The sequence below is a fragment of the Triticum dicoccoides genome, chromosome 6B (assembly GCF_002162155.2).
Source record: "Triticum dicoccoides isolate Atlit2015 ecotype Zavitan chromosome 6B, WEW_v2.0, whole genome shotgun sequence".
Taxonomy (NCBI): Eukaryota; Viridiplantae; Streptophyta; class Magnoliopsida; order Poales; family Poaceae; genus Triticum; species Triticum dicoccoides.
Genome location: NC_041391.1, coordinates 208,836,953 through 208,845,200, shown reverse-complemented (window position 1 = coordinate 208,845,200; position 8,248 = coordinate 208,836,953).

The window sequence follows — 8,248 nt, the reverse complement described above, 5'->3', positions numbered from 1 at the left end:
AACATGTGGGAGCCAACATGGGTATCCCGCTGTTGGTTATTGGCCAGAGAGTTGTCTCGGTCATGTCTGCATGATTCCCGAACCCGTAGGGTCTACACACTTAAGGTTCGGTGATGCTATAGTTGTTATGGGAATTAGTGTGCAGTTACCGAATGTTGTTCGGAGTCCCGGATGAGATCCCGGACGTCACGAGGTGTTCCGGAATGGTCCGTAGGTAAAGATTTATATATGGGAAGTCCTATTTTGGCCACCGGAAAATGTTCGGGATTTTTTCGGTATTGTACCGGGAAGGTTCTAGAAGGTTCCAGAGTGGGGCCCACCTGCATGGGGGGACCCACATGAACGTGGGTAGTGGGGGCAAGGCCCCACACCCCTGGTCAACGCGCACCAAGATCCCCCCCTTATAAGGAATAAGATCATATCCCGAAGGGATAAGATCAAGATCCCTAAAAAAGGGGGATAATAATCGGTGGGGAAGGAAATGATGGGATTTCTTTCCTCCCACCTTTGCCAACGCCCCAATAGACTTGGAGGGCAAGAAACCAGCCCCCTCCATCCCTATATATAGTGGGGAGGCGCATGGGAGCTTCATCCTTGCCCCTGGCGCAGCCCTCCCCCTCTCTAACTCCACCTCCTCCTCGGTAGTGCCTCGCGAAGCCCTGCCGGAGAACTGCAAGCTCCAGCACCACGCCGTCGTGCTGCCGAAGCTGTCCCTCAACTTCTCCTCTCCCCTTGCTGGATCAAGAAGGAGGAGACATCCCCGGGCTGTACGTGTGTTGAACGCGGAGGCGCCGTCCGTTCGGCGTTAGATCGGATCTTCCGCGATTTGAATCGCCGCGAGTACGACTCCCTCATCCACGTTCTTGTAATGCTTCCGCATCGTGATCTTCAAGGGTATGAAGATGCACTCATCCTCTCCCTCTCTTGTTGGTAGAATCTCCATAGATTGATCTTGGTGATGCATAGAAAATTTGAATTTTTGCTACGTTCCCCAACACTCCTGCCCTCTGGGAGGCATGGAGACCATGGACCAGAGGGGAAACTCTCCTCCCATCTAGGGGGCAAGGAAGAAGAAGGAGGGGACTCCCTCCCCTCTCTCCCGGTGGTGCCGGAACACCGCTGGGGCAACCATCATGACGGCGATCTACACCAACAACTTCGCCGCCGTCATCACAAACTCCCCCTCTATGCGGTGGTGTAACACCTCTTCTTCCCGCTGTAATCTCTACTTAAACATGGTGCTTCATGCTATATATTATTACCCAATGATGTATGGCCATCCTATGATGTTTGAGTAGATTCGTTTTGTCCTATGAGTTGATTGATGATCGTGATTGGTTTGAGTTGTATGTTTTATTTTGGTGTTGTCCTATGGGCCCTCTATGTCGCGCAAGTGTGAGGGATTCCCACTGTAGGGTGTTGCAATACGTTCATGATTCGCTTATGGTGGGTGGCGTGAGTGACGGAAACACATACCTGAGTAAGGAGGTTGTTGCGTATGGGAGTAAAGAGGATTTGTTACTTAATGCTATGGTTGGGTTTTACCTTAATGATCTTTAGTAGTTATGGATGCTTGATAGAGTTCCAATCATAAGTGCATATGATCCAAGTACGGAAAGTATGTTAGCTCATGCCTCTCCCTCATATAAAATTGCAATAATGATTACCAGTCTAGTTATCGATTGCCTAGGGAGAAATCCTTCTCTTGTGTTACAAAAAACTTTATACTAAACAACTAACTTTAATTATCTCGCAAAGCACTCCTAGTTTTATTCTTGCAAAGTAGTTCGAGCATTACACCTACAAAGTACTTCTAGTTTCATACTTGTTCTAGGTAAAGCAAATGTTAAGTGTGCTTAGAGTTGTATTGGTGGTCGATAGAACTTGAAGAGAATACAAATTCTACCTTTAGCTCCTCGTTGGGCTCGACACTCTTATTTATTGAAAAATCTACAGTTGATCCCCTATACTTGTGGGTTATCAGTGGTAGCCTCGCGCAATAATCAGGAATTGCTGGGTGAACCAATGGATTTGATCGGGGCATTATAATTGATATCAAACCCAACCCTCGCGGTTACACTGGCGTGTGCGGGTCGGATGCATGGTGGCACATGGCGCGTGTGCCCCGTCGTGGCACACGACATGACACATGTGCTGGAACGGCCGCACAAACGTGTGGCAAGAGGGAACATTCCTGCTAGGCCGACAAGGACATCGATTGCTCTGAGTGGGGTGTATGCGAGATCTCAGCTTAATACAAATGATAGACTACTCATATCAACAAGGTGCACCTTTGTTTTCGGGAGCCCATTTGAAAGGAACCTCAAAGTTAAGCATTCTTAGCTTGAAGCAATTTGAGGATGGGTGACACATCGGAAAGTTGATCTCGGGTGCGCACGAGCGAGGACAAGGTGTGCGAGAAAGACTAGTGTTGATTTATGGGGCCAGTCTAGATCCTAAGTGGTAATCAAACGCAATGGCCAGTAACCAATGGGTTAGGCGGGGGGCTTTACACCTGCTATTAGGGCCCTTTGCTCGTTCGCTTGCTACACCGGAAGAGAAAGTATACGTTATTGGCTTTGCCTCCCTACTTTGTAACTTTCTCCATTCATTTCGACTCAATGACCTTTTGAGAATTTATGGCCTTCTAGGGGATGGTTTGATGTAGGGTGGAACCCTATGGTGTCGATCTTTCATGATTTGGAGGGAAAACAGGAAGAACGCGGCGAAAACAAGAGGGAAATCACTCAAATAGACAAGACATGATCACACACATGTGCTGAATCCACATACACACGGAGAGATACACGATCTAAAGTCAACACAAGATGATACAAGCCGTAGCTAGTTCATCCCAATCCGTGAGGAGAGAGGTCTTGAATCCTAGGAGGATCTTCCCTTGAAGGGGTCTTGAATCCACTTGGGGGATCTTCTCACATGGAGGCCTTGATCTCCATGGGAGTAGGGGTAAGTGGATGAGCAAAGGTCTATCTCAATGAGCTAATCCTTTGCTAACCCTAGATGGAGAGGGGAGAGGTCTATTTATAGTGCTAGTGCAAGTTGGGAGGAGTTGGAGGGTATGTGGGACTTCGGCCGGTTCACTGTGTGCAGACATGGATCGGATGTCCGGGCTGGGGGCCGGATGTCCGGGCCTTTGGATTGGGCCGGATGTCCGGGAAACTTTGGCCATTTCCAGACGCTCTCTGGATAGAAGGGGGCTGGATTTTTGGGTGCTGGGCTAGATGTCCTGGCAGGGCTTGATTTCCGGGTTGGGGCCGGGTGTCCGGTGCCTATAGGTGTTCTATGTCTGGGCTGCTGCTGTGGTGGAAGCCTCCAGGGGCCGGATGTCCGGGTCTTGTAGCATCTCGATGATCTTCCTTCTTGAGTCTCGTTGTACTTGCACTTGTGGACTTGTCCATCATTCCGAGCATCTCCGAGAGAGTCTTCTTGGTACCTAAGCACACATAGCATTCCGGATTGAGGTAGTAGTCATGTCTCACGTGGGTCATACGGAATATCACAAAGAGAGATGTCACCTCGGTCTCGAGAGCTCTTGCACGTGCTCGTGTCGTTGGTCCACTTGGCACTTGGGGATACGTATGTAGGTCCATGGGGATGATCGTAGGATGCTCCGCATCATGGTTTATTTCTATTCGTTGGTTGCGTGACAGCTACCAAGAATCATAAATGATGCAAAGTTCGACTGGGCTAGTGGTGTGCTTAAAAACAAGGTGTACTTCTCTCCAAGCCTTTTAATATGCTTTATTGTAAATCAGTTAAGGTACGAGAAAGCATTGTTCAACTATAAAAAGGTTAGAAACAGATAATAACAGTTGCAAGATCTATTCTAAAAGAACCCTGATTATTCTGCTTGACGAAGCCACAAGCACATTTGATTCAGGATGAAAGAAGTTAGTTCAGAATGCTTGAGGGAGTCCTGGACTAGGGGGTGTCCGGATAGCCGAACTATCATCATCGGCCAGACTCGAAGACTATGAAGATACAAGATTGAAGACTTCGTCCCGTGTCCGGATGGGACTTTCCTTGGCGTGGAAGACAAGCTTGGCGATACGGATATGTAGATCTCCTACCCTTGTAACCGACTCTGTGTAACCCTAGCCCTCTCCGGTGTCTATATAAACCGGATGTTTTAGTCTGTAGGATGAACAACAATCATGCCATAGGCTAGCTTCTAGGGTTTAGCCTCCTTGATCTCGTGGTAGATCTACTCTTGTAATACCCACATCATCAATATCAATCAAGCAGGACGTAGGGTTTTACCTCCATCAAGAGGGTCCGAACCTGGGTAAAACATCTTGTCCCTTGTCTCCTGTTAACATCTGCCTCGACGCACAGTTCGAGACCCCCTACCCGAGATCCGCCGGTTTTGACACCGACATTGGTGCTTTCATTGAGAGTTCCTCTGTGTCGTCACCGATAGGCTCGATGGTTCTTCGATCATCAACAACGACGCAGTCTAGGGTGAGACTTTTCTCCCCGGATAGATCTTCGTATTCGGCGGCTTTGCACTGCGGGCCAATTCGCTTGGCCATTTGGAGCAGATCGAAATCTACGCCCCTGGCCGTCAGGTCAGATTTGGAAGTTTGAACTTCACGGCTGACATCCGCGGGGACTTGATCTTCGATGGATTCGAGCCACAGCCGAGCGCGCCGCACTGTCACGATGGGCATGATTTAGCTCTGCAGCCGGACAGTGCCCTGGAGGCCGCACACGAGTCCGCTCCGACCCTCAATTTGGAGCCGGCTACGCAGATCGAGGACGGGTGGCTAGACACCGCCTCGGGGGCTGCAACCTCTACGGCGATGGAGCCGAATACTGACCTTATCCCTTGTAAAGCTCGTGACTCCGAGGTGCCGGACTCCTCGCCGGACTCCGAACCTCCCGTGCCCCCTCCAATCGAATCCGATTGGGCGCTGATCATGAAGTTCACCACTGCAGACATCTTTCAACACTCACCTTTCCGCGACATCTTGAGTTCTCTAAAGTATCTCTCGTTATCAGGAGAGACCTGGCCGGACTGCGGCCAGGACGGTTGGGATGCGGATGACGAAGAAATTCAAGGCCCACCCACCACCCACTTAGTAGCCACTGTCGACGATCTAACCGACATGATAGACTTCGACTCCGAAGACATCGACGGTATGGACGATGATGCCGGAGACGACCAAGAACCAGCGCCTACTGGGCACTGGAAAGCCACCTCAACTCACGACGTATACATGGTGGATACACCAAAGGGAAGCGATAACGACAAACAACCAAAACGGCGACGCAAGTGCCACCCGAAGTCCAGCCTCGATAACAACGGCACCCATACTGACCCAGCCTTAGAGCAGGGCGAAGCCGTGGACGACAAACATGCCACCAAGCAACCATCTGAACAGGATGAATTGGACAAGCAACCCATCCCCGGCGAAAACAACAGTCCAGACGATCTCACACCGGACACATCACCGGAGCATAAGAACCTTCATAAAAGGCTCGTCGCCACTGCAAGAAGTTTGAAGAAGCAAAAGCGGAAGCTCAAAACAGCGGAGGACGCACTCAGAATGAGATGGAGCAAAGTACTCAATACCGCAGATAAATATGGCGATAGTCGCCAGGCAAAGAGCTACCCGAAACGCAAGCTGTTGCCCGAATTTGACGAGGAGGCCGTAGAGCCCCCACAATCAAAAAAGAAAGAGGCCGCCGGCCGGATAGACGACCAGATGACAGGCTAAGAGCGACAAGCGGCGCCGCACACAATCCGGCACACGATCCACATAACGATCCTCGCAAAAAGGATGGCCCGGTCAGGTCCATCTATGGGCCAAAAAAGAAGACTCCGGGGAGCAACACAACCCCCCGAGTGTTTGAAGACAACAACACACCTAAATACAGGGGCGCCGCACACCCACTATGTTTCACCGATGAGGTATTGGATCATGAATTTCCAGCGGGATTCAAACCCGCAAACATAGAGGCATATGACGGAACAACAGACCCCGGAGTCTGGATTAAGGATTATATCCTACACATACATATGGCCAGAGGAGACGATCTCCATGCCATAAAATACCTACCCCTCAAGCTCAAAGGGCCAGCTCGGCATTGGCTCAAAAGCCTCCCAGAAAATACCATTGGAAGTTGGGAAGAGCTCGAGGATGCGTTTCGAGCAAATTTTCAAGGGACTTATGTCCGCCCTCCGGATGCAGACGATTTAAGTCACATAACTCAACAGCCCGAAGAGTCAGCACACAAATTCTGGAACAGGTTCCTCACCAAAAAGAACCAAATAGTCGACTGTCCGGACGCCGAAGCCTTAGCAGCCTTTAAACATAACGTCCGAAACGAATGGCTCGCCAGACACCTTGGCCAGGAAAAACCAAGAACAATGGCCGCGCTAACAAGCCTCATGACCCGCTTTTGCGCGGGGGAAGATAGCTGGCTGGCAAGATGCAGTACCAGCGACCCAAGTACATCCGAGGTCAGGGATGGAAATGGGAAATCACGACGCAGAAAAGATCAGCACCGGAATAAGGAAAATGGCCCAAATAGCACGGCGGTCAACGCCGGATTCAAAAGCTCTCGGCCGAATAATAAAACACTGCCTCTTAAGGACAACAGTGATGAGCTATCCAACCTAAACAAAATCTTGGATAGGATATGTCAAATCCATAGTACCCCCAGGAAGCCTGCAAACCATACCCACAGAGATTGTTGGGTCTTCAAGCAGTCTGGCAGACTTAACACCAAACACAAGGGGCTCGACACACCAAGCGAAGACGACGACGAACCCCACAAGCAGCACGCCAGAAAACAAAAGACTTTCCCACTAGAAGTCAAAACAGTGAACTCACTTCATGTGATAACAAGGAAAAATAGTGCGGCACCTGCTAAAACACGCGCCGCACGGCCCACCCCAGCAGAGTCCCGAAATTGGATGTTTAAACCAATTACTTTCGACCATCAGGATTACTCCAGAAGTGTCCGAAACGCAGGAGGGACTGCTTTGGTATTGGATCCCATAATCGATGGACTACAATTCACACAAGTCCTAATGGATGGCGGCAGCAATATAAACCTGCTATACCAGGACACCATCCGCAGAATGGGGATATACCCTACCAAAATTCGCTGTACCAGCACTTCCTTCAAAGGAGTGACGCCAGGCCTTTACGCCAATTGTACAGACTCTGTACTACTAGAGGTTGTGTTCGGTTCATCCGACAACCTCCGTCGCGAAAAGCTCATTTTCCATATCGCCCCATTCAAAAGTAGCCATCAAGCACTACTGGGACGCGACGCTTTCGCCCGCTTTAACGCAATACCGCATTACGCGTCTCTTGCGCTTAAAATGCCCGGTCCACGCGGCATAATCTCATTAAAGGGTCACTCTGAGTGTTCCTCGACCACGGAAAACGTGAGACTGCCTTGACAGCCACACACTAATCCGATCTTGCTGGTCAAAGCCCCTAAAAACAGGTCATTCAGACCTCGGACACGGTTAGGCGAGTCCGGCATAAATAAACAAGGGGCTTCCCAGCCGCATACCTCTTTACAAGGGGCTGCACATATAAACAATGAGAGCCAATAAAGCTCAACTTCATTCATCTTACAAATCATACTTTATTTTAAATACATCTTTTGCACGATATTTTTTCCAAACTAAGTCCTTCTCTTTTACAGATGAAGCACGTGCTACACCCGTCCAGGATACAGCAAAACGGAGACATAGGCGCAGATGTGCAGCAGGGACCCGTTGCAAGGATTCTTTTCAGATTAAGACCATGTGTAAACCTTTCTTACTGTCTCTTGTTGATACACATCCCCCGGTTTCCTACCATAACCGAGGAGGAGGCTGGCGTTTTGGCATCGGTCGCGTCAGAAGTTCTCGCCCGTACCTGGACACTAGGGGCTTAGGGCATTGCTCTGCCCAGTATCATAAAGACTGAACACCTCAGGGAGTGTTCGGCGTCTCGAGTTAGGCCTTATATGCACCAGCTCTGAATCATGTCTTTGGTCAAATGTTGGGTTTGCCCGGCTCCTGTGTTTTGCTGCCTTACGTTCCGCTCCATCAGCTAACGCGGCACCAGGAGAACTACTGCGATTGTGCCCCGTTTCGGCCGGGCGAGCACCTCAATAGAGAAAGCCGAAAACTGACTGTCATGATATAGCGAGAGACTGGTCAACCACTCGATCGGCTACTGGAATGTTTAGAATTCTTCCGCTTTGACGAAGGACCGCT